The sequence below is a fragment of the Bicyclus anynana genome, chromosome 1 (genome assembly GCF_947172395.1).
Source record: "Bicyclus anynana chromosome 1, ilBicAnyn1.1, whole genome shotgun sequence".
NCBI lineage: Eukaryota > Metazoa > Arthropoda > Insecta > Lepidoptera > Nymphalidae > Bicyclus > Bicyclus anynana.
This window is the reverse complement of record NC_069083.1, coordinates 15955104-15980801: the sequence shown is the minus strand read 5'-3', so window position 1 is coordinate 15980801 and position 25698 is coordinate 15955104. Positions and strand designations below refer to the sequence as shown.

General features: G+C 34.5%; 1 protein-coding gene across 2 annotated transcripts in view; it reads left to right on the top strand.

Moving 5' to 3' along the window:
• LOC112044206 (uncharacterized) overlaps positions 1 to 25698 on the top strand; it is a 232273-nt gene that overhangs the window by 51231 nt on the left and 155344 nt on the right. The window contains exon 1 of one of the 2 annotated variants that reach the window (XM_024079958.2): positions 23887 to 24111. The exons of the other annotated variant lie outside the window; for it this stretch is intronic. The gene's annotated coding sequence lies outside the window, so the exon portion shown is untranslated. Of the gene's footprint in view, positions 1 to 23886; positions 24112 to 25698 lie in introns of those variants that run through there. 2 annotated transcript variants of the gene reach the window in all.

Sequence of the window (25698 nt, the reverse complement as noted above, 5' to 3'; positions counted from 1 at the left end):
CATACCTCTGACGGTTTCTGCGCGGCACCGTAGCAACGCTAAATCACTTGGTGAAATGTCTTGGCCGCTAGGGTGTAACCACGGCACATGCCTACCAACAAACCAGACTTCAGCCAATTAAAAAAATATAAAATCCGAACCAAGGACCTCTTTGTTGAGAACCATAGCACTGCGTATGTACGAGTATATGCATAACTGAGACATCGTCAAAAATACTGGTATACTTATGGTAATCGAATCGTATAGTAGGGTGATTTGTTTCCAGTTAGGTTCACGGTACAAAAAACTGCGGATCCATTGTCCATCAGCACAGGGCATGAATAGTTACGTGCGTAGTGACAACGCAATGCGATGCGCACGCATTGTATGCGCGTATTCAGCTGCCGGCGGATGCGCCGCGCGGTACGGTGCAGGCCGCTTTCGACTTAATATTTAATAATCGTCTTATATAATACACACAGGTACTTTGGTTTCGGCGCTTTTGACTATATATTTTAATCTTCTTTATCAGCATATATTATGGCCCGCCACAAGGCCAGGTCCCAATCCCTGTAGGAGAGTATAGATCTTAAACACACCACGCTACTTGTATGTAAGTTGCCTCAGAGTACATATAATTTTTTTTAAGGGCTACTGTCAGATGTTAATGATAAATATCGGGATTGGTAATCTAACATACAGTACTGTCCAAGGTACATGGTTGTAACTTGTCTCACCACCAACTTCCCAACTCGTTCTAATCTCCTTTTATAATCATTATTACCAACAATAGTGAAGTCAATAGGTATTTTCTAAGCAAATGGCACCACCATATCGTGCAGGCTTGCACCATAATTTCGTAAAAGAATGGTAGGTATATGTACAACTTTCACGGACATTTATTTAGAATCATTAATCCTATCATTCATCAGTGGAACATCGTGGTGGGTCTAAGCTCCATTATCCCCTCTCCTACAGGGAGAGAGAGCTGACCCTATAGTGGGCCGTTAAAATATATTGATAATGATAATATAGATAAATTAGATAAATAAATACTCCTTATAATTACAGAGTAATCGAACGGGTACGAAACCTTACTTGTAGGGTCATCTTCTCATAGAGGATCTATGGGCAGCGCGGTTCGTGTTAACAGTCTAATGTTCATACAAAGTACTGTACTACTGCACGTGTATTTATTGCGTCCGAACAAAGCAGTAAAAGGATGTTCCACGGATGCACTCTTCTTTCCACTGCGGATATGTTTTTGACATGACCGCAGCTGCGCGGCTTTCGTTTGATGCGAAATACTAGGGATTGTGTAGTTCTAAGGTTTGATTGTTAATATAATATGTTAAGTTCTATAATCAGCCTGTTTCAATGGCCATACATGTTCAGCAGGCTAATTCACTAACTATGACTGTGTTTGTTGACCTACATGGCCATTCATTAACTTTTACGTGCGATAGTTGACATGTACTTAATTGAGATTGTTTGTAACAAATGTCATCCGGTCCCTGTTGACAACCCATCGCGAATATCATACAGTATGACATTTTTTTACCGAAAATGTCTTCAAAGAATAAAAACTTTACTAAGGATTCGAACCCAGGAGCTCGTGATCCGAAACTATGAAGTCTAACCACTGGAGTAACAAAATAGTTATCTGAAGGCAAAATTTTCTTAATTGTCATCATTCTATAATTACTAACTAAACGGTTTTAAACGTTCAGATACCATTCTTCTGGGAATATCGAAATATAAATATTATTTACTATGCAAAACTGATATCCATTTCATCCAGACTCCTGGTATGATTCATATGCGGACTGATTTCGACGAGTCAACATACCATGTTTTATTTTGTTTATTAAAAAACTTATTTTGTGATTCTCATATAAAAAGAAAAATCTACCTTACGCAGAACTTCATAAAGCTCTTGATTCGAATTAGTTATTAAATTTTCATATTTTCTCCTATTTTTTTTATAGAATATTTAAATAAAAATTCATTTGTAGACTACTACATAAAATAAATTCAATATTATTACCCATATAGAAAATCAGAAGACTGAACGGATATAAAACGATGCTGAAAGGGCCATAAAAATATTTTTAAAACAATACAATTTATATCAGATGATTTCTTCCCATAAATAACTTGTAAGGATTCAAAAGAAATTCACTATATCGAGTTTTATTGCCTACCTTAATAGTTATCGCGGAATCACAACAAAAGGTACGATTTCATGTGCTCATGTTTAACAAAGCTTAAACACGAATATTACACTATTTATTTGCATTGACACCCACAGTGTTACATATGTTAATACTATCACATCAAACGCTCAGAGAACTATAGCTTCTTTGTCGTAGAAGTTACAGGCGATTTTACTCTGTATTTTCCTGTGGTATGTGGTCAAAACTATCCCGAAATGCATCATACGTAGCTACCATACATCACGACCTACGAGACAATGGTCATACGCTATAAATTTGATACGACATCGCGCGTTCGCGGGGCGTCCGAAACGCCTGATCTGTGATACGCTTTATAACATAATAAATAACATAAATGTATGGAGAAAATCTATTTCTGAACGTGATATACTTAGATTGTATGGATAGGGGGACAAATGCAGTGAGATTAAATGTAAAATGTTAGTGTTACTTTTAGATTCTCTTTAAAGTTATTTTTTGACCTGACTTAAAAACAAATAGTTTTACAAATTAAGTAATTAGAGTATCAATAGCTCAAGGGTAAAGCGGTCGGAATCATCACCGAGGGGTGGTGGTTCGATCCCCGCCACGTTGGACTATTGTCGTACCCACTCCTAATACACTCTTTCCAGACTAGTTTGGAAGAGAATGGCAAAATTAGTCGTATTTAAAAGATGTGGCAAATATTCTTTAAAAAACTACTTGTGGCACTTGGGGACTGTCGCGGTAAAGCTATTATATGACATTTTTTATCAATATATGCAATTATAATTATTGCTTTATTTTATTTAAGCAGTATTTTTTTTTTTCAGAAAAGAATGTCTTTACATTGAGCTGGGATCAAAAGAGTTTGATCCCAGCTCAATGTAAAGACAAACCAGAGGGTTTAATAAGTTTTGCCCCTTAGTTTCACATTACTTGAGTCCAGTCAAGTTGAGTCCGCATGATGTCGTCGAAATGTGTTAACTTAATGCACGACTTGGGTGTTAGGTTTATTTTCGTTACTTGATTCGAATCAAGAAATTCAAGCTATTGCATAGCTTTTATCGCTATAAAAGCTACGCAATAGCTTAAAAAATTATGCCCACGTGGAATAGTGGCAAGAATACTGGCTGCATTCTCAGATTGTACAGCCAGGCTGGGGCAGCCCTTTTGTCACCAGTTGGAGCAATTAGGCGCGGTGAAATCGGATCTTTTTTATTCGAATAATGACTTCATACATCGGCCAAAGGTGTATAAGACTAGCCACCCGTACGATACATGGATTAAACTTCCTGACATAAACGGTAAAAGAATATTTCATACAAATTACGCACAAATAAACTCGCGCGCATTCCATGAAATCGTTACTCAATTTGCCACTCTGTATCTGAGACTTACATCTCTTATGTATCACAGTTTGATAAGTATACAGTTAGCTTACGTTCACATGTCGTCCATCGGCTGATAATCGTCATTATCAGCCGATGGACGTCTACTGCTGGACATAGGCCTCTTGCATGGACTTCCAAGCACAGCAGTCTCGAGCCGCCAGCATCCAGTGGCTCCCTGCAACCCGCTTTTGTCCTCGTTCCACCTAGTGAAGGGTTGATCAAGACTGCGGTTTCCGCTGCGAGGTCGCCATTCCAGCACCTTGGGACCCTATATGGGATTATGCTATATATTATTGCTATCACCTTTCTTAAATAATGATTATTTGATTATATACGTCTTAATAGCAAAATATACTTTCGAATTTAGTCACAAATTTTTCGTTTCAAATGTACCTTAAATTATTCATTTTATCATGAAACTCAAAACAGATTTCATTTAAAGTTTCATAAAAAAGGTCAACTGATTTTTTTAAAACCTATTACGCAAAAGTCAGTAAAAATCTGTGGTTAAAAGGAATGTAAGGTCACCTAACAGGTAATACGTACTCTTAGATTCGTGTCGCAAATCCTGTAGACAAAAGACACAATATCACGGAAGTGAGTTCAGTCGTGCCATTTTTTCACTTGTAAAGTTCAATCTGCCAAATAAATCAATGAATGGCCAGTGAGCTCGCATTGAGTGAATTAAGAGTAAGTTATTTATAGTAGCTGCGTCGGTAATAAATACGAGGTACCGTAATCTCGTTATTGCATCACCGGGCGCCAGTATTGATATGGGAGGAGGGATATTCTTTAAACGGCACATTATGGTAAATACTTTTCTGTTCTTGGTTTTTAGCCTATTTAAGGAACCGTGACGGTCCATAACTCATCATCATTCGTAAACCATTTTTGGCTTACTGTTGAGCACTAGTCTCCTCTTAGAATAAAGTGGGCGTAGGTTCGAATCCAGTTCGGGATATGCACCTCCAACTACTGAATTATGTGGAATTGAAGAAATTAAATAACACGTGTTTCGAAGGGTAAAGAAAAAACATTGTGAGAAAAGCTGCATACCTGAGAATTTTCTTCTACGTGAGTGAAGTCTGCCAATCCGCATTGGGCGACCGTGGTGGACTATTGGCCTAACCCCTCTCTTTCTGAGAGGAGACTTGTACTTAACAGTGAGCTGAAAATGGGTTGCTAATGATGATGATGATATTTAATATTGGTATTAAAATGTTTATTTCAAACACAAGTCATTCTATTAAAAGGTACACAAGGATGGTCTGAAAAAGGAAATTGCTATGACATAAAAGATACGAATTTTAATAAAAAGATGATCTGACATAAAATACCACCGACCTTATAAGTTGCCGATAGAATTTAGTTTTAATTAGCTCTACATGGAGGTTGCCTTGGATTTTTTTCATACCTTGCTGTCACTTGTTTTCTGATTCACCACACGTGCCAATTTACAGAGACAGTCCCGATTTGTATATCCTGAAATGACCTATATACTTCTTCCCGAAATCACACAATACTGTCTGAAGTATAAAGAATTATTTTTAGCCGATGCGAAGAGCTCATTTAGGGTATATAACTTGGTCTTATAAAATTAGTGTCATCAAGTTTTTGTAATCTATTTTTTTATAACTTTATGAATTCCACCATTCTCCAAGAGCAAGAAACTTTTCTAAGAACCGAAAACAAAAGTTTTGATATAAATGGGTAAAAAGTTTTTGAAATTGAATAGTAAAACGGTTATATGTTGGTAAAAATTAGACGTTCAATCTTAAGCTCAGATAGTCCTATTTTTTTTTAGAAAAACTGGTAACACTACTTAGGTTACCTAATACAGTGGTCCGAGGCTAGTGAGATTAACGCGTTAGGTTATTTCTCTTAACATTAGCCATTTACGTGAATATTACTTGGACATAAGTAGAGAAATATTTTTATTACTTGTAAGGCTGTTGCTTCCATCAATGTAAGAGAGATGGTTCTTTGTTGAATAAATTACGATAAAATGTTTTCATAAGGTGATATAATATTGATAATTGCAATAATAAATTAAAATAAATTATTTTCCTATGAAAGAGCAATGTGAGATTTTAGTTTATTCCCACATATAATATTGATGGTCGTTAGGGTCCAAAGGTGCTATAATGGCGACCTCGCACCGGAAAGTCCAGTGTGTGACCGTTGACCGAAGACATCAAGTGGGTAACAGTGAACTTCTGGATGCAAACGGCTGAAGACTATGGTGTTTGCAGGTCCAGTTGGGGACGTCCATGATGATGATAATGATAGTACTTCGTTATCAACCCATATTCAGCTCACTGCTGAGCTCGAGTCTCCCCTCAGAATGAGAGGGGTTAGGCCAATAGTCCACCACGCTGGCCCAATGCGGATTGGCAGACTTCACACACGCAGATAACTAAGAAAAATCTCTGGTACGCAGTATCACGATGTTTTTCCTTCACCATTTACAATACTTGATATTTAATTTCTTAAAATGCACTGAACTGAAAAGTTGGAGGTGCATGCCCCGGACCGGATTCGAACCCATACCTTCCAGAATCGGAGGCAGAGGTCATATCCACTGGGCTATCACGGCTCTCTTACTATAATACTTACAATAATAATACAATACTTACAATAAGCTAATGTAAGTTTATTTATTTCATATCTTTAGCTTAATCGCTACACCGATCTTGACAAAATTGGACTTGGAAAGCTGAGGACCAAATTGTACCAAGAGGAACTATAAACAACGCAACCAAGGGATTGGAATGCAGATACGACCTTCAATATTACGACCAAGAAGATGAAGGGTTAAAAAAACCTTAATCAGACGCAGTCGCGGGTTAATACTATTTTAACGCTCCAACAAAAAAAAAATTAAAGAATGTTATAGCTTTCTCGATGATATCGTCATATGCTCATTGTCTTGACTCGCTAATAAATCGATCCTTACTCGATTCCAATTTTTATATTTTGTTCTACATCGAGAAACCCGTCGTTGCTAAGTACGAGAGTATCGGAATAAGGGCGCTGTTCCGGGTGCCATCGCCCGTCCTCGACATTATTCGTTAACTTTAAGCCGGTATTCCAGTATCGTAGCGATATTATCCTCTGTAGATTATGAGAAATTAATGTAAGTTTAAGTATTCAATATTTTTTTCATTGCGAAGAAACTAACTTGTCTAAAGCTCTTTATATTTATTCAGCCAACAACAAATACATATTAATAATTAAATTAATTAAAAAGAATTTATTTAATTATTAATTAAGAAACTAGCTTATAATAATGGTTATACATATCATGCTCACGTGGAATGGTGGTAAGAATACTGGCTGCATTTCCGCGTTGGACAAACAGGGTAACTTCTGTCACCAGTTAAGGCAAATTAGCCTCGTTATTGTAAACGTCAATTGCATAAAAATTTCTTTCAAAAGATTAAATGTATTGTATTGGTATATTTTACCTTTTATCTGTGTAGCTATTCCCGAGAAAATACCAAGATAAAACATAGCCTGTTACGCGTTGATAATGAAGCTGGTAAAAGATTTTTTTAATTGGTCTGTTTGTTCCACACACTATTCGTAACAAACAAACATAAAAACAAATCTTACCTCTTTATAATATTAATTATTTTCATTACTACGATGTCACTACAGCTTTCTCTACGCTTAGCAACATTATAATACTGGAAGATGCACTTTATAACGTACAAGAATTTACGAGTAGTCTCAGACGGGATCGTATATCGAGCCGCGGGTGGGATGGCACAGTTCCTCTTTGACCGACATCGTTGCGGGACCACTGAGCCGTGATGGGACAAGTGAGGTATTACGGGATTTCGTACAAACTCCACTACATAAATGTATAAATAAAAAGAGGCAAGAAAGGCTATTTTTTCCGGGAGTTCGCTCAACTCTGTAGTCTGAAAACCCATGAATAAAAAGAAGCAGTTTCTTTCTTTTAATTATTACTAGTGGACGCCCGCGACTTCGTCCGCGTCAAATTTGGTTTTTACAAATCCTTTGGGAACCACAATTTTTTCCGGTATGAGAAGTCTACGTGTTAATCCAGAGTAAAATCTATTTACATTCCAAATTTCGACCAAATCGGTCCAGTAGCTGCGGCGTTAAAGAGTAACTAACATCCAAACAGACATCCATACAAACTTAGTTATAATAGTTATAATATTAGTAGGATACTTAAAATTAATTAGCTGTGGGTGGGATGCACGATTCCTCTTTGACCGATATCTGATAGGACAAGTGAAGTAACACAGGATTTCGCAAATCTCTATAAATTGTTTAAGCATTATTAAATGGATGTTTAGGCGGTTTTTATGAATAGATAAATGATTTAAGTACGTAGGTTTTTATTTGTTAAGGTTTTAAGTAAAACGTACGAACGCCGATAATTGAAAATGAAAAATCGGTATCACCTAGTTCTAAATATTTTTGTTTCTGCTACGTATTTTTGCTAAGCAGTAGTCGGATTCACTAACAAAAACTCTCTTATTTAGACCGTATCATTGCTTATTTTAAGGAATGATTGTAGATTGTAGTCAAGTGCAAGCCTATCGGGCGTAAAATTTAATAGGCCACGCAGAGTTAAATAAGTAACGGTTCATATAAAAATAATATCAGCGAGCATCGTAGCTTACTGTGTAACATGTAACCGAATGCCAAAATTTATATATACAAATATATACAAATATAAACTTTACCAAGTTATTCCGAAGCTGGGGCGGTGAAAAATAAGCTCTATCTCCTTTATTTAGGGTATAATTTGGTTTTGTAGATAACGTTGTTGTGATTCAAAATATACGCCTCCCACGTTTTGCCGCCAAAAAGAGTTATTTGTCGTGCGCTAACCGGCGAACAATAAACCGTTAAGCATACAATGATGTCCCATTTTACGTAACTGATATGCGAACGGGATGTTATCTTTATTTTTGACAATATACCACGGTTTTCAATTAAATTACTTCCATTTAAGGTATTGTAATTCTTGATTAAATTCTTTAATTAAGTTTAAAATAATAAATTCAACGTAAGATAGTAGGAATTCAGTAATTTTTTTTCAATTTAAATTTTTACTATTTTTATCTTATTATAAAAACATAATTAATTTATAATTTATTTGCTTTATTTATAAGTTGTCTTTATTTATGTTTGTTGTAATGTTTTACTTGACTACACAAAGTTTGCTGCAAATATTAGGTGTGTTGGATATGGGTGATTTTTGCACCAAATAGCAAGAAAAGTAAATTTTCACAATCGAAAGTTTTGTGTAGTATGCGTACTTAAAATACACGAGTATGCTATTATATTTGTGGTTACTTGCATGACACATATTATAGTAAAATGTATTATTTAAACCTTTTAGAGTTAATGGGATTTTACATTTTTATGGTAGGGTATTCCACGGAATTCCCCTTAGTATTTCCGCGAAAACTGTTGCTATCTACAAACTTATATTTGTATTAGTCATACTAAAAACTATACACATATATACGAAACAGACATAGATCAGCCAAATACCAACTTACTTAATTTGTATGGTGGATTACCCGATTAGGAAGCCCATTGGTAATGAAAATTATCTAACGCGAATTTCTAGTAGCTATATAAAAGCAAAAGATCACGAAATATCGAAAACCGCAAGATCACAAATATGAAATTAGGCAGGGGTAGTTTATAGTTAGTACACGTCACTAATAACGGTTTCTGCGACAGGGTTAGCTTAAGGAGATTTAAGGTCTAAGGGTGGACGAAGTCGAGGAAGTCAGTTAGTAGTAGGTACTATAACTTATATGACATAATTTTTTACCTTTAGCGAACTTTTTCCCTTTTTATTAGAAATTTTCAGAAATCGGTAAGAAGCTTAATATTTTACAATAAAATAAATATGTAATACTATAATGAAACTAATATCTACTATAAAAAAAAATCGAAAGGTGGTTGGTTTTTCTAGTAAATTTCTTATGCCTAGTCAATAAGGGGTTTCCCCATAAAAATACATTCAATAGGTAAGCCTATACGTAGTTAGGTACTAAACGGGACATGTGGGTAGAGAAAAATTCGCATGAATCACTGTTGGTTTTTTTAAATAATGTATGTATATAACATTATCATCGTAATAAATCTCATAATTATCTTGTAAAGCTAAAGAATTCTCGATCTAATAAATCAGGATCGTTGTTAATAAATAATCGGTTAATATGTTGATGATATTTATGTTCAAGGCTTTCTTTTCGGCAAACTTTCCAATTTCTACGAACCTGTTTGTAATTTGTCTTCGAACTCTAAATTTTTCAAGGGCTGCGATAAACATGCGATGTTTGAATATGATGATGGTATTTTTTTCTGTGACAGTTCGCGTCTGGCCGCCATTAGAGCAGCGTGGTGGTTTCAAGCTCCATATCCCCTTACCTATAATGATAATTAAGACAGGTATCGAATGTCTAGATGACTTAGGTAGTGGCCTTACGATTAGGTTTTAGGATTTTATTTTTCTTTTTGTCTACATTTTTTCCTTATTTTTCGGACTTCTGTAGGTTAATTATCAAATTAATAACTTTAAATCACACATATATATTTCAGTGGTCGTGGTCGTGGTCAGGGAACACGTGGTCATGATGTTCGACAATATTTTAGTATATGACTAGCGGACCCGGTCAAGCTTCGTTTTGACATAAGTGCACTTATTCTCTATCCCTTCTCTACCCTTCTATACCTCTACCCCTACCCTACCCCTACCCAACCCCTACCGCTTGACTCTTAAACGTTTGTATGGGAAATAGAAAAGGGCAGTTTTTAGGGTTTTCTCCTAAATTATTTTATTTTTTCTCACCTTTTAAACCTTCCCTATACCTCCAAGAACATTTCAAGACCAAGATAAGATAAATCCGTTAAGCCGTTATCGAGTTTTAGCGAGACTAACGGACAGCAATTTATTTTTTTATATATATAGATGAATGAATGAATGAATGAAATATACTTTATTGTACACCAAAAATAATAATAACAGGCAAGAAATTTACTTAAAAACTAATGTACAATTGGCGGCCTTATCGCTAATGAGCGATCTCTTCCAGACAACCAATCGAAAAAAGAGAAAATAAATACAAGGAATAATGCATAATGACGGGTGTACACATAAAAAGAGAAGTAGAAGATATATTACACTTAGATAATAATATATAAAATCAAAATCAATATATTTATATATATATATGAACACATACAAATATACATACATACCTACCAACAATTACATATATTCCTACATAAATAAGGATACTTACAAATAAATATATATATATATATATATATATATATATATATATATATATAACATAAGCATACATACGAAAATTTTATTTAAATAATTTAGATGTAAAAAGTAAGAAACAAGACAACATCAACAATTATTTAAACATGAACAAATAAATAAAATCATTTAAACGAAAATAAATACGGAATGATAAAAAGGTCAAGGAGGAAAGAAGTGCATATTTACCAGTTGTTTGAAAGAAGCTAGAGATTGCGCACGCCGAGCCTCGAGAGGTAAGGAATTCCAGAGGCGAGCAGCTTTTACAGAGAATGATTTAGAATAATAGGAAGTATTATGGGAAGGAATTTTTAGAATGAAATTATCCTCAGATCGAAGTGAGCGACAATGAGAATCACTGAGAAAGTTAAATCGCTCCTTTAGATATGGGGGAGTAGCAGGGTTAAAAAGGACGTTATATGAAATAAAAAGAATGTGAGTATTCCTGCGAAGGCGAATTGAAGGCCACTTGAGTTTATCGCGAAATTCGGAAATATGATCATATTTGCGAAGTCCAAATATGAATCTTATACAAATGTTCTGAATGCGCTCAAGCTTATCAAGCAGTTCCTCACTCAAATTAAGATAACACGTGTCAGCATAATCGAGAATTGGTAGTAGGAGTGATTGTGCAAGCGCAATTTTAGTAGATACTGGAAGGAAATTTCTTAATCTTCGAAGTGACCCTATAGATGCAAACACCTTCCTACTGACCTCACTTACCTGGGGTGCCCAAGTAAAATACTTATCGAAAGTAACACCGAGGTTTTTAACCGTGTCACTAAATGGCACATGCGTTCCATCAAAAACTACACTAGGAATAGAAGCCCAATCAATGCGTGCTACCAAATTATGACTACCTATAACTATAACTTGAGTTTTGGAAGGATTCACTTTCAGACCGTATGAATTGCTCCATTGTACTATCGAATCTAAATCCTTATTTATAACATTTATTGCATTAGGCAAATCAGACAGTTTGGCCTGAACGTATATTTGGAGATCATCCGCATACAGGTGGTAGAGAGAAGAAAGCTGAAGAGTGATAGAACTAATGAAAATTGAAAAAAGGAGAGGAGACAACACGCCACCTTGTGGAACACCGGCAGAAATCGTGCACCAGTTAGATACAGAGTCATTGACTCGCACACACTGCCGGCGACCAAACAAGTAACTACGAAACCAGTCAATCACTTCAGGAGATATGTTGAGAGAACCTAGTTTAGCCAATAGAAGATCAAAATCAACATTATTAAATGCATTACTAAAATCAAGTAAGGCCAACACCGTAACACATTGATTATCCATACCAAGGCATAATTTTTCATAGATGGATTATGATTACATTGGGGATGATGACTAGGTTTGAATATATTCATTTTTATGATACATTTGGATAAATGAGGTCAATGATAGCTAATTTATTCATAAAATGCAAAGATTGTCTGGATATTTGTAAAATAAATAAGATTATAAAATTTCAAAATCTATTAAAAATCTTTTATCGTAATTAGATGAAAAATCATATAGTTCTAGCTTCCTTACATTTTTTAAATATGACATTATTTAATATGTGAACTATAGACATAAACGCACAAATAACAAAGCTATTAGTAATTTTGTTTGAACGCCCATACAAGTCTAACGATCAATATGTACCTACGACGTCACTTATTCGTAGCATTTTGTATGAGGCGTTTTTCAGGGATCCGTAGCAGTGCCGCAAATCTGACCCTTTAAATTCTTGTAGCTCCGAAAGTAATGATCGCAGATATCCTGTTACTTTTACAAAATTGCTTTGCTTTGCTTAATTTATATACAATTTAAAAACTGTCATCATCCCTTTTCTCTACGTATATATCTTTGTTTGCAACCCTACGCATAACAGGAGACAGATATAGCGCGGAAGTACGCATTGCTCGCTCCGAAATTGATTTATTCTTGTTACAGCATACGCTTTCGGCAAGGCAAAATATGTATTATGAAATTGTTTTATTAAAATTCGTTTTGTATCAAGTCTGTTTGAATTCTACGAATAAAATGTGGTAGGTCAGGGAAGATTTATTTACTCGTTTTCTTTCAATTTTCGTTTTAATGAATCACAAATAATAACAGAGCTCTTAGGATGAAGTAGACATTTTTAATCTACTTCCTAGTAGTATACAGTAGGTAACCTATACATTTCCTAGGTCATGTATAGAATACCTAGGTATGTAATGAACAATAACATTTCATACATCGCCAGAAAAGCCCAGATATTGTATAGAACACCTGGTACATATTGCCGGTAACATATACATAATTATTTTATAATATAACTATGATTAATAATATCTATCATTACCTTGTATGCCTGAGCTACAAGATAAAATCTCATTCAAAGTAATAGAGTTAAATAATACACTAGTATTGCAATATCGCATCTCAATTTGAATAAAAGTAAATGTAATTATTTGAAAATAACATTAAAGGAAGCAAATTTACCAATTATTAAATCATGTATACGTATTGGTACAGCGAAATAGCGATTTATCACAATCGATATGATCGAGCCACAATCGAGTGAGATTTTTATTTGTAATCGAATAAACAGATTAATCGATTTATGTACTTTTTTAATTAAAAATAATCATTCGGATTCCGTGTTAAGAGTAATAGGTTTTTAAATGTGCCTGGTCCGAGTAATGCATCACCAAATGTCGAAGCAAAGGGAATAAATTGCCCACATTTAAATATTTTAACGATTATTGTGCGTGCATTCAAAAACTTAATCGCAATTAAAATGTTTGCATAACAATTTTAAATGTATCAATTGCTTAAGCCTGTAAAATAAGAAAATAAAACACTTTTTGGAAACAGTCAATAAATAAACAGAAAAATTTAAAAAGAAACGTCTTTTTAGCTTCTTTTCTTTGTCCGGAAATAACTTCATTATTTAGGACTAGCGAATTTGCGCGACGTGTCTGTGAGAAATCCGATTTATTGAAATACTATCGGACGCCCAAAACTTCGTTAACCCTACCCCTAACCTACCCCCACCCCTACCTTATCCTACCCTACCCCACCCCTACCATAGCCCTACCCTACCCTACCCTGCCTATAGTAGTAGTAGAGCTCTTAGTCACACTGATCGTCTGGGTAAGTCTACGCCTGCCGCAAAGCAGCATTGGTGTTTCAATATAAATATAACATGGTTATGAGTGAAATTTTATCCCGAGTTGATGATTACTGCAGCACATTGTATAGGGCGTATGTCTTGCATTATGCTGCTTTGTCATAAATTGGTTTGTCATTTTATATAGTCAAGAAAAAAGCTCGCCATGTTGCGAAAAATACTAATCTCTTCCATTAGCATAAGGCTTACTTTTGGTAAACTCGAATAGCTTTCTGAATCTCATGCCATATCTCACACGCAAGCAATTTCTAAATCCACACCGATATCAACGAAGTATTCAAATTCTATCCTAAAACACACGTAATAATATATTCTATCTATAGGTATCCAGTTAATTTGACATTATATCTGTAGGACACGTCGATGACATCACAAGCTCTCAGTAATACCTATCTAAGCGAGTTCAACGCTCTCTTGTAACAGAGCCTTTAAAGGAACCTTTTGCAGAATGACTTGAGGAAATTAAACATAATAATATGCCAAAAATGTCGCCCGTGGACGTGTTTGAACAACTGTTGTTAGACGACGGAAACAAAAGGATGTCGTTCTCAAAATTCTTGCGAATATCGGCCATTCATAATAATATTGTTGATATTACTGTTCCACATGGCGATAATCTGGTTAAAACCGAAAAGGAAAAAGTATCAAAAAACTTGGACCTTGCTCACGAGATTACCGCCATGTGGAATGTTGAGTCAACTAGTATTGTTCCGATAGTTGTTTCAGTCAATGGTCTTATAGCTTAACTGTTGGATCAAGAGTCGGATACAAAAGGCGGTGATTCTTGAGACGGCGCGTATTGTGAGGAGGTTCCTCACTCTGGAACCCTGACCACGGGTTGCTTGGGCACTTAAATGTCCCGCAGCGTGAGGGTTGATTTTTTTTTTATAATTTTTTAATAGTGTTTTGTATTTTATATTTATATTGACTATTTTTTTATTCCTAGGTATAAAAAAAAACATACTAATTTGCAGCCTTATTAAATTTTCATGAGCTTACCTCTACTTTTATAGAGAAGTTATCGATGTTTATTTCATAAGGTACGCTATCTGCTTGGTCCGTTCGTATTACTAGGTACAAAAACCATACTAATTTTCAGCCTTATTAAATATTCATGAGCTTACCTTTACTTTCATGGAAAAATTATCTATGTTTATTTCATTAGGTAACTATTTCAATCATTTAAACCTTGTATCGAAATATTTGAAATAAGATATGGGCTACGTCACAGATAATAAGTAGCTTAACTTAAAAGACGTTATAATTATTACGTTAACAACTTAACCCATGACTGTTCTCAAAAGTTATAAGTCGTCATTATTATTTACCCAAGGTCAACACAGCCTCTGATGTTGATACAAGCAAAAATAACTCTTACACCGTCACCTTAAGAGTTAAATGCGAAATAGTACAGCTGATTTAAATATGTAACTAAAGGGACACGTCATCAATATCATCTCGTTGGGTTTTGCCCAGACAAAAGCTGTTATGACGTATAACGTAGAACATATGTTTCAATTATTTGTAATGGAACGATGTATTAGGGCTTTTCCGGAAAAGTACTGTTGCCGATATTTCTACCACTTAGCAGCTTCGTTGGCCTAGTGGTTAGCCTATACCATAGATTACAAGGTCCTGGAAACGTTATTAGTCTCTCCTGTGAATTGCTACAGTCACAAATATCTGATATTTTTTAATTTCAAATGTACTGATAAACGCTGTAGGAAATTACACTTACTATATAATCTGAAAACAATTTATTTTCTGTCATGAAATAGATGATCTAAAGGAACAAGAAGCTCTAATAGCTCCAAGCCACACCGAGTGATCGTAGGTTCGATACCCGCCCGTTGAATTTTTACCATCGTATACACTCCTAACACAGTCTCAATGACTAAATAATTGGACGGGAAAGGGTCATATTTTTGAGTAAAATATTCTTTACCAAAAATTAAATAGTTTCAAAATAAAAATATTTTTTTTTTTTTGCAAAAACAGTCCCGCTACTTTTCTGCTGCTTGCTTGCTGCAACTTGGGGTGGTATATTATAATTTGAACTGGGCAAGGTTTTAATAATTTGCCTCCAACACCTAAATGGCGACCAGTTCTTGGAATACTCGAAGTTACCGGCTGTATGCATAGGTCGTTATCCAAAGCTTTTAAACTAATAAACTAATCAACATCGGCAGACATCCATTTTTTTTTGTAAACATGTAATAAAATTATAATATATGAGTTTATTAACTCATGTAATAACGCTATGTGAAAAATACTTACAACTTAAGTTTAATATAATATTAAACCTGCTAACCTTCACAGTTCATTCCCACCTAATGCCGATGTCACAGGTTTTTATATACCTAAAGCCTAACTTCAGAATTAAGTATGCAGTATGTAAATTTATTTCAATTCAGCGAAACTAGATTCTATGTCGCAAAGTTTAGAATTAAATCCTTTTGCTTAAATAGGTACATTAAATTTTATGATTGTGTTCCCATATTGTAACAGAATAAAATTAAATGTAGACCTTCCTGTAAATGATTAGACAACAAATTTTCTAACCAACAAATTATTATTCCAAAAGTATATGGTGAGAAACTTTACAATATTTTCGTAAAAATTTACAATGTCAGTGATAGTTTTTGAATTAAAGTCAAAACCTGTTTTAGGGGTTTGTTTTTGGGTTATTAAAACTGCAACTTTGACTTGTAGAAATTAACAAAAATTACGTCTTAGATTTTTTTTCTTTACAAGTTAGCCCTTGACTACAATTTCACCTGATGATAAGTGATGATGCAGTCTAAGATGGAAGCGGGCTACCTTTTTTTTTATTTTTTACAAGTTAGCCCTTGACTACAATCTCACCTGATGGTAAGTGATGATGCAGTCTAAGATGGAAGCGGACCAACTTGTTAGGAGGAGGATGAAAATCCACACCCCTTTCGGTTTCTACACGGCATCGTACCGGAACGCTAAATTGCTTGGCGGTACGTCTTTGCCGGTACGGTGGTAACTAGCCACGGCCGAAGCCTCCCACCAGCCAGACCTGGACAAATTAAGAAAATCTCAATCTGCCCAGCCGGGGATCGAACCCAGGACCTCCGTTTTGTAAATCCACCGCGCATACTACTGCGCCACGGAGGCCGTCAAAACCTTGTTAGGAGGAGCGTCAAATGAGCTATCGTATTTTTCTTCCCGTTATAACGAATATTCGCTGATTAATTTTTACTCAACTAGTGTTCTACAGAGTTAAATATCACTTTTATTTTGTAAGATTCCTTGAGGACTTTGTTAACGGACGCCCCACGGTATCAAGTACATAGTTTCTCATACGAATATGGGAATGATATATAGCCTATGTTATTCGCTGTCGATGTAGCTTTCCATCGGCGAATTTTTCAAATCAGTTTAGTGTAGTAATTAATACTTTAAAAATGCCGAGCTCTCGACCAAGTCAAGTATGCATAGTAATAGGATTCTTTTGATGTAACTCATCAGAGAATGTACTTAACAAACAGATGGTCTGATTTACGAGAAAAACCGTCGTCTATAACAGGGCATATATACTTTAGTATGCTTTGCAAGAAGGAATACTAGAACAGGTGTTAATTATGTGCTTTTAATTTTGACGTCAACAACAGCTTCATCACCATTATCAGCCTGTTTTAATGACACACTATATTCCCAGGCATCCCTACTTAAAGGTAAGATATGGAGTTTAGACCCACCACGCTAGTCTGATTTGGGTATGCAGGCTTCAGATAATGTTAACTATTGTAACGATCACTGACAGATTATAACAGAGACCGATGGTTTTATACGTTTTTTCGGTGTGCAAAAATCATCAGTTTCCCAAGACTTTGACTTTTTTATTTATTTGTTTAAAATCCTCTATCACACACAATGGTAATAGTAATTCTTAAAAATAAATTATTAAATATAAGAAAAAATACGAGTAAAAGGCGGCCTAAATTTTTTTTGAGTGGAGAACGAATAGCACAGTATTTTATACACTCATCATTATCAACCCATATCATATCATCATGAGAGGGGTTAGTATAATCCACCACGCTGGCCCAATGCGGATTGGCAGACATCACACACGCAGCAAACCTGGTGTCCAGGTTTCCTCACGATGTTTTCCTTCACCGTTTGAGACACGTGATATTTAATTTCTTAAACACAACAAAACAAAACAAAAACACTCGGTTAGTAATAATTAATTAAACTACGAGAAGCCTTTTCATATCTAATATTTGTAAATTCAGTGTATCTACTCATATTAACAAATCAGTGTTTCGCTCGCTGTCACAATTAACAAAAACATGCAAATGTGATATGAAAACCTAATCTAAATATAAAATATCCTTCAAACAATATCCTTACAAAATGTTTATCGTAATTACTTTCAAATACCAACTAGGTATTTCATATTAATACGTCATAATTAGAATGTAACAATGATCAAGTCAAACAGGTCTCCGAAAAAACTACCCAACAATAAAGCTATTACACTAATTATCTAATTGCCTGCGCCACTAATGGCCGAAGTTCTTTTGAGGAGCTACATAATCATTGCTAATTGGGCTGTCAAAACGAACTTTTGGAGTAGCTAAGTATGAATATATTATTCCCCATTTGATGGGGGTTGCCTATAGGCACAAATTTTACTAAGAATATTGCAAAAAAAGAACATGTCTATATCAACCTCATAAAAATATACTCGTAGTCAAACCGAAGTTAAACATAAATATTAATAATAAGATTCAAACAAAATCGGGTTGGTTACATAAAAATTTATGACAAATGGATATAATTTAGACAGATACTTATACCCTGACATAAGTGACAAATAACGCATATTTACTTTTGAATCCCATATTGATAAAATCATTTCATTTTAATATAAATTCATATTAAAATGAAAAAAACAATAATAATGTCGTTTCGAGCAAATTTTAGCAAATGTGGCCAACCTCTTGTTGTGATTTGCCAGAAGACATTATATAGGAGATAATAGGAGAATGCTTCAGTTCGTGTGCAAAGACAGGTGTACTATTTTATTCCCAAATATATTCATAATCTGATTAGTAACAGACAGATACGGCCTAAAAAAGACAAGGCGCACTACCTTTGCAGTGACTTTAATTGCTCTCCCTAATTAAACTAACTTTAAGTGCACTGACAAAAATCCCAATAACATTTTTTGTTGGCCTGACCCAGGCCTCGAACCCTGAACCGTTTTCGTAGCAGAACTAGATAACCGTGAGACTGGTGAGGCAGAAAACACAATAGTAGAACTTCCAAATCGCTTAATTACTTAAAAATATTAAGATGGAATCACAATGAATACGACTTCGCGCGCATCTCACGCCGCAGTGTGTCGCAACCGAATATCGAATCAGCTACATCTAGGCCAATGCCGAATGTCACACCGATGATACAGAATAAGGCCGACTGCATTCGGAATTCGGATATGATTTGAAATGAATAAAATTGGCGTCATGTAGGTACCTAATCGTTTCACTTCGTGAATAATAAGGCCACGAGATGTTGGTTTCTTGGAATTTCAAAACTGCAACACTTCAATGTCAAATTGTAAAAAAATAAAAGGTACCCATTGACCTCTTATAATAAAAGGACGCACAATCATGTAGAGAATTTCACTTAAAAACCGGCCAATTTTGACAGTTTTAGAATGATTGGTAAAGAAAGTTATACCTAAATGCCTTTAAATATAGTCCAGTATTCAATAAAATTCCAAATTCAGAGCAAATAAAACCTTAAGGATTGAGTTTATGGTTGAATTTGCAAATGCGACTACTTGAAATGAGTGCCAAGAAGTTAGTTGTGTTTGGCACTCATTGAGTGGGGACGTTTTTTGGACGCTGATTGTGCATCCACTTTTTAATAGGAAATCGATGATGGTACCACTATCGCCTAACATTTGTCAACGATATATCTCCTGACGAGATAGTTTTGCTGACCAATAGCGGTTAATATCGTTCTTCCTTCCATGGTACCGCTTCGGGAAAGATAGCGATAGTGATATTTAACGATAATTGTAGACAATTATCTTGTGATGCACATCCTAATTTATCATATATAGCGAATAATTGCGTACATAGAATATACTATACTATATGAGTTTGAAATAACTACGTGGTAGAGCTCCTGAATAAATCCAAACACTTTTCTAATAATTGCGTTAGTACAATTTCAGTTAAACTCCAATGTCAGAGTCATTTTGTCAGATCTTGAAGAATTTTATTACAGAAGCATAAACAAGCTTATGAATAACAACCACAGAATGATTTAAAACCAATTGGGCACATTCCGACAAATTCACCTCAATAATTCGGAATTTTATAAACTTACACAAAATATAATTAAATATCTGATATATAGTTGAAACATTACAATTTTTATGGTCATTGGGGAATTGTTAGGTATATTTTATTGAAAATCTTTAAATGTTTAACAATCCACATTGGATTCCATCCACATGACATCCACACAATAACAGAATCCTAATTTTAGGTCAAAAAGTCGAAAAAAGGATTTTAATTTACAGAATGGTCATAGAAAAGGTTGTTTAACAAGCCTTATGTACGTCTGACGCCCGACGCGCATCCTACAACTATCTACTTACAAGTGTAAATAGTTTTGTATGTTTAATTGCTTATTGCTTGTCGTAGGTTGCGTATGATGAATCACTTAACATCAATTACACTAGTGAAGGGTTTAGATTCAATTTCCGCTTAAGTGCACTATTTTTAACAACACCAAAATCTGCTTGTAATAGCCCAGCGCTGGGCTAGAGAGTATATTTACAGGAGAGGATTTGTAGTTTAGATCCACTATGCTGCTGCAATGCGGGTTGGTGGGCTTAGGATGATAATGTTTGACTCTTTAGCGATTACTATATGATATTAATGATAATTCCTATCTCAAAATAACATTTTCAAATTATTCTAAGGAAAAATAATACTTTAGTTCGTAGCCTGACTAGATTATCACTTGACTCTTGTAACACTATTCCCTCGAAATCAGGATTTTATATTGTCTATTTTAAGACTATTATAAGCTGGCTAATTACGAGCACAAAGACGTACCGCCAAGGGATTTAACGTTACATACGATATTGTGTAGAAATCGAAAGGGGTGTGGGTTTTCATCCAACTTCCAACTAGTTAGCCCGCTTCCAAGTCAGATTACACCATCACTTACCATCAGATGAGATTGAATTTTAGTTTTTAACTGAAAATTAACTTGTAAACAATAAAAAAGTCCTTGCTTTAGGTCTGATTAGCATAACTACATAATTTACCAGATTTCTCATTTTCAATTTATTTATTGTTTTATACATAAAATATGATTGAGTAAATTAGTTGAAAACATTACATTATATAAATGAATCTTTAAATTCTATCATAATTACGTATCTGGTACATAATGTAAGAATTATCTCGTGAAATGTACTAATAATAATTAGAAAGAAGATAACTTAATCACTACTTTGATAGATAACACAATAATTAGATAAACATTATAATAGTTGAAATCATTGACGAGTTTTGATAACTTGACGTTATCGCAATAAGAGAAACGAAGTTACTCTATGGCACTATGATAGGCTGTCGGGGTTTGTTTGACCACAGTATATAATATAATAGTACAAAGTTTGACTCCAAACACTTAACTGAATTGTAGCCACGTACTGTTATGTTACACTTCTTGAAAGTTTTCTACTGCAAATCATATTATGAATAAAATTTAAGTGCCTGTGTGTGACTTAAAAATGAACCGTGTGTGTGAATTATCGAGATTACAACTTTTGTTGTTCCGATAGTTCTTTCAGTCAGTGGTCTTATAGTAAAAAGCTTTGACCAACACCTTAAGAAGCTTTCGCTTAACTGTTGGATCAAGAGTCGGATACAGAAAGCAGTGATTCCTGTGACGACGCGTATTGTGTGGAGGTTACTTACTCTGAAGCCCTGACCACCGGTTGCTTGGGCACTCAAATGTCTTGCAGCGGGAGGGTTAATGTTTTTTATAAATTTTTAATAGTGTTTTGTTTTTGTATATAAAACATAGTTAAAAAATAAAAAAAGATAAATAAATGACAGATAATAAACGTGTTATTTTAAGTGTTTATGGCTATTTTTACACGTTACTAAAACAATAAAGCTATTTTGAATGTTTTCTGTCTGTCTGTATGTCTTTCTGTTTGTCCGAGCTAATCTCTGAAACAGATGAACCGATTTTAATAGGGCTTTCAATGGACGATAGAGGAGATCATTGAACAAACAACATGTAAGCTAACTCCCAGAAAAGTCAATGGTTTCCGCGGGATTTGCGAAAAACTGATAAAATAGGCTTAGTTTACAAAACATACTTTGAAACGGTATGTCTGTCTGTTTGTGTTGACACTACTGCTGGTTTAGAAAATATAGTCTAATAATTAAAAAAAAAAATCAGTATTTGGTCTTTAAAAAAATATCATTTACATTTAATAGATAACATTCATTTTCTTGATATTATAAGAAATATCAAGCAAATGAAGTTGCTGGCAAACATATGAAATATTTTGGCTCAGAACTTGTTTAAATATTGTCAAATTACTTTCCAAATACATCAGCTTGGTTATTTCATCGAAATAATTAATACAGAATCTCAAGGTCACTCCTGCGGAAAAGAACTAGCTAAAGTTGACAATGACCCGTATGAGTCTGACCCGAGTCACGTCAGAGTTGGGTGTCACTGTGACCTTAACTATAATGTGGGAGAAATGAGAATCGTCATTTAGATCCGTGTCTCACTTGAGAGGTTGTGGCCCAAGTTACAAGTACTGAGCGAGTTTTTTTTAATTTAGTTTTCTTATTAATATTTAGTGATCTGCCATACCTATTTAAAAAATAAATAGCTATGGTAGCTGAAGCTCCAGCTTTAGTGCTATATCTATGTTCTATGGTATGTAAAATATTAAGTGCCATGAATAAAACATAATTTTTCAGGACCTGTTCATTTGTACATTTACTAAAATAAATAAGGTACCAATCTCTTAGACTACAATATATTATAGTTAACTAAAGGTAATCCAACAGATTTTAAACTTAGATTAAGAAATAAGATAAGGTTTTGTTCTCTAGGAGACTTTAATAAAATCACAAGATTACGTCAGTAAAGGTCCGTTTAAACTAATTAATGTTTTCCATTGTGTGAAAGTAGCTAAATTGAATTCGAAGAAAAGATTAAAATAAAGTTAAACTTAAAGAACAGTATAGATAATTCTCGATAAAATAAAGAACATGAGAAATTACAAATGTAAATCAAATGTACATCACATTATCATTATAAAGGCGAAATCTTGTGTGTAAGTGTGAAAGTGTGTAAATATGTTTGTTCCTCTTTTACGCTGCGAATTCTCAGCCAAATTTCAGCCAAATCGCTTCAGTAGCTGAAACGATTTAGCTGAAATTTGGAATGGAAATAGCTTTTACTTTGGATTAACACATAGGCTACTTTTCATACCGGAAAAATCCATGGTACCCGCGAAATTTGTGAAAAACTCAATTCCACGCGGATGAAGTCGCGGGCGTCCGCTAGTTATAAATACATCATTCCGAAATAAATGATATACTTACACTAACTTAAGAAAAAAATAAACATATGAATTATTAGTATATAAGCTATAGTTATACCGGCTATATGAATATTTAATCAATCCGCCGAATCCTGCAACTTGCGTTCCAATCACACTCGATAGCAAGGTGATTAGTATTTCGGGCGCGGATGGTGGGAGCCGCGCGCGCAGTCTCTCGCCGCAAGCCGCCCCGTGCGCCCGACGCCACCGCGCGCGCCTCACTGAAGCGCGCAACCCGAAACCGCCCTAATTCCCTGAAAATTTTCAAAAATAGAACACAGTGTCTTATGCCACCAATAGTGCAACAGTGTTGTGTGCCAGCAATAGTGACGTACAGCGCTTGCGAATAGCTGCGTACTCCGACTTTCACTTCAGATTTTTTGCAAGCGGTAAGTTTTAGCTTTATTTTTAATCGATCTTACGCAACGCCAATTACGGAAACGGTGACAGAAAACCGATAAGTTTCAAAATGTGGTTCCCTAATGTAATAATTGTTGCACATTTAAATTAGACGTTCGTGCGTAATACGTAAATTGATGCGGAACTTGATTTGTATACAAACGTTTAATGTACGAAATTGCATATTAATTACGTACCTCAGATATAATTTGAGGTGAAGTTGTAATTGTTTGAATTTTGAACAGTTTTTTTTAACCAAGTTACGTTTAAGTTAAGCGCTACAATGCTCGTAGACATGGGAACGACAAAAGCGCGTTGATGTCTTTACAATGGAGTATTGAATGCAATCTGATAGTGACAAATTATGTTGAACCATGACATCTGCTTTTACATTATACAATATATATTCAAAAAAGATAATAATCAAAGAGGCCATAACATGGATTTATGATGAAACTACCACTTTTTATCAAGCTACTAAAATTTTGTGGTTCTATTACTTATGTCGTACCTACATACTTACGAGTAGATATTTTTTTAAGATCCTCTTTATTTTGCGTTCACTTAACTTAAACTTCGGGAGATTCCCTTTTACTGTGTTAGTCATAATAAATATCCATTAGATGACAGCAAAAGATAGACTACATTTTCCATTTTCATTTGTTATATCAATAACAAATATTAGCAATGTCGGAAATAATACCACATACTTTTGGCTTGGGCCTTAATTAATTTTTAATTAAACTTGTTAGATCAGTAGTTGCGCAAACCTTTGTTAAATCAATAAACATTATTTTACACAATTTAATGTACACGTAACTGAAGTGCAAATTACAATACATTAAATTTAATGTTTGTCTGGTGACCTTTGAATAGCCATTAATATGGCAAAATGATATGACCAGTTTAGGAGACTAATAAAATGTTTACATTAAAATATTTTGTGGTTAAAGTTAGTTATTGTGAAATACTTAAACTTTAACTGAATATTAATTGTTTTTGTTGTAATTATCAATTCACACTTCTCTGCAACTGTGTTTTGGTGACCTTTGAGTCATGAGTTCCGGGTATGTGTTCCGTCTCGTCTGATTTAAAAGTGTACAGTTGACAAAACAAGTAGAATGAGCTATTAAGTTGTTAAATGACCAATTTACAGAGTAACATTCGGAGGGTAGAATGCATATATGCATACCTGTGCCTTGTATATCTGTAATTTTAAAACTTTGAAGTCAAAAATATTTTTAGAAAAAAAATATTCGGCATGGTAAAATACAAATAGGTGTGTACTATACAGGAAAGCGAATTTTTAATTTTGAAGGTATTTTTAAACAAAAAAAATCAAAAATAAATGAGGAATCCATAGATACTCGTAAATAACAAACGCGTCGAAATGTGAACCCCCTTTTTTATTTGAAGTGGTTTAAAACTTTTGGTAGGTAGAAGTGTCTATCACTAAAAATATACCTACCTAAATTCAATAAGTTGTATCTTATTTATAGTAACAAGTAAGACCTAGCATAGCGTCTTAGGTCACAAGTTACGTCACGTTATAAGCAAAAGCTGTTATGACTACTTTC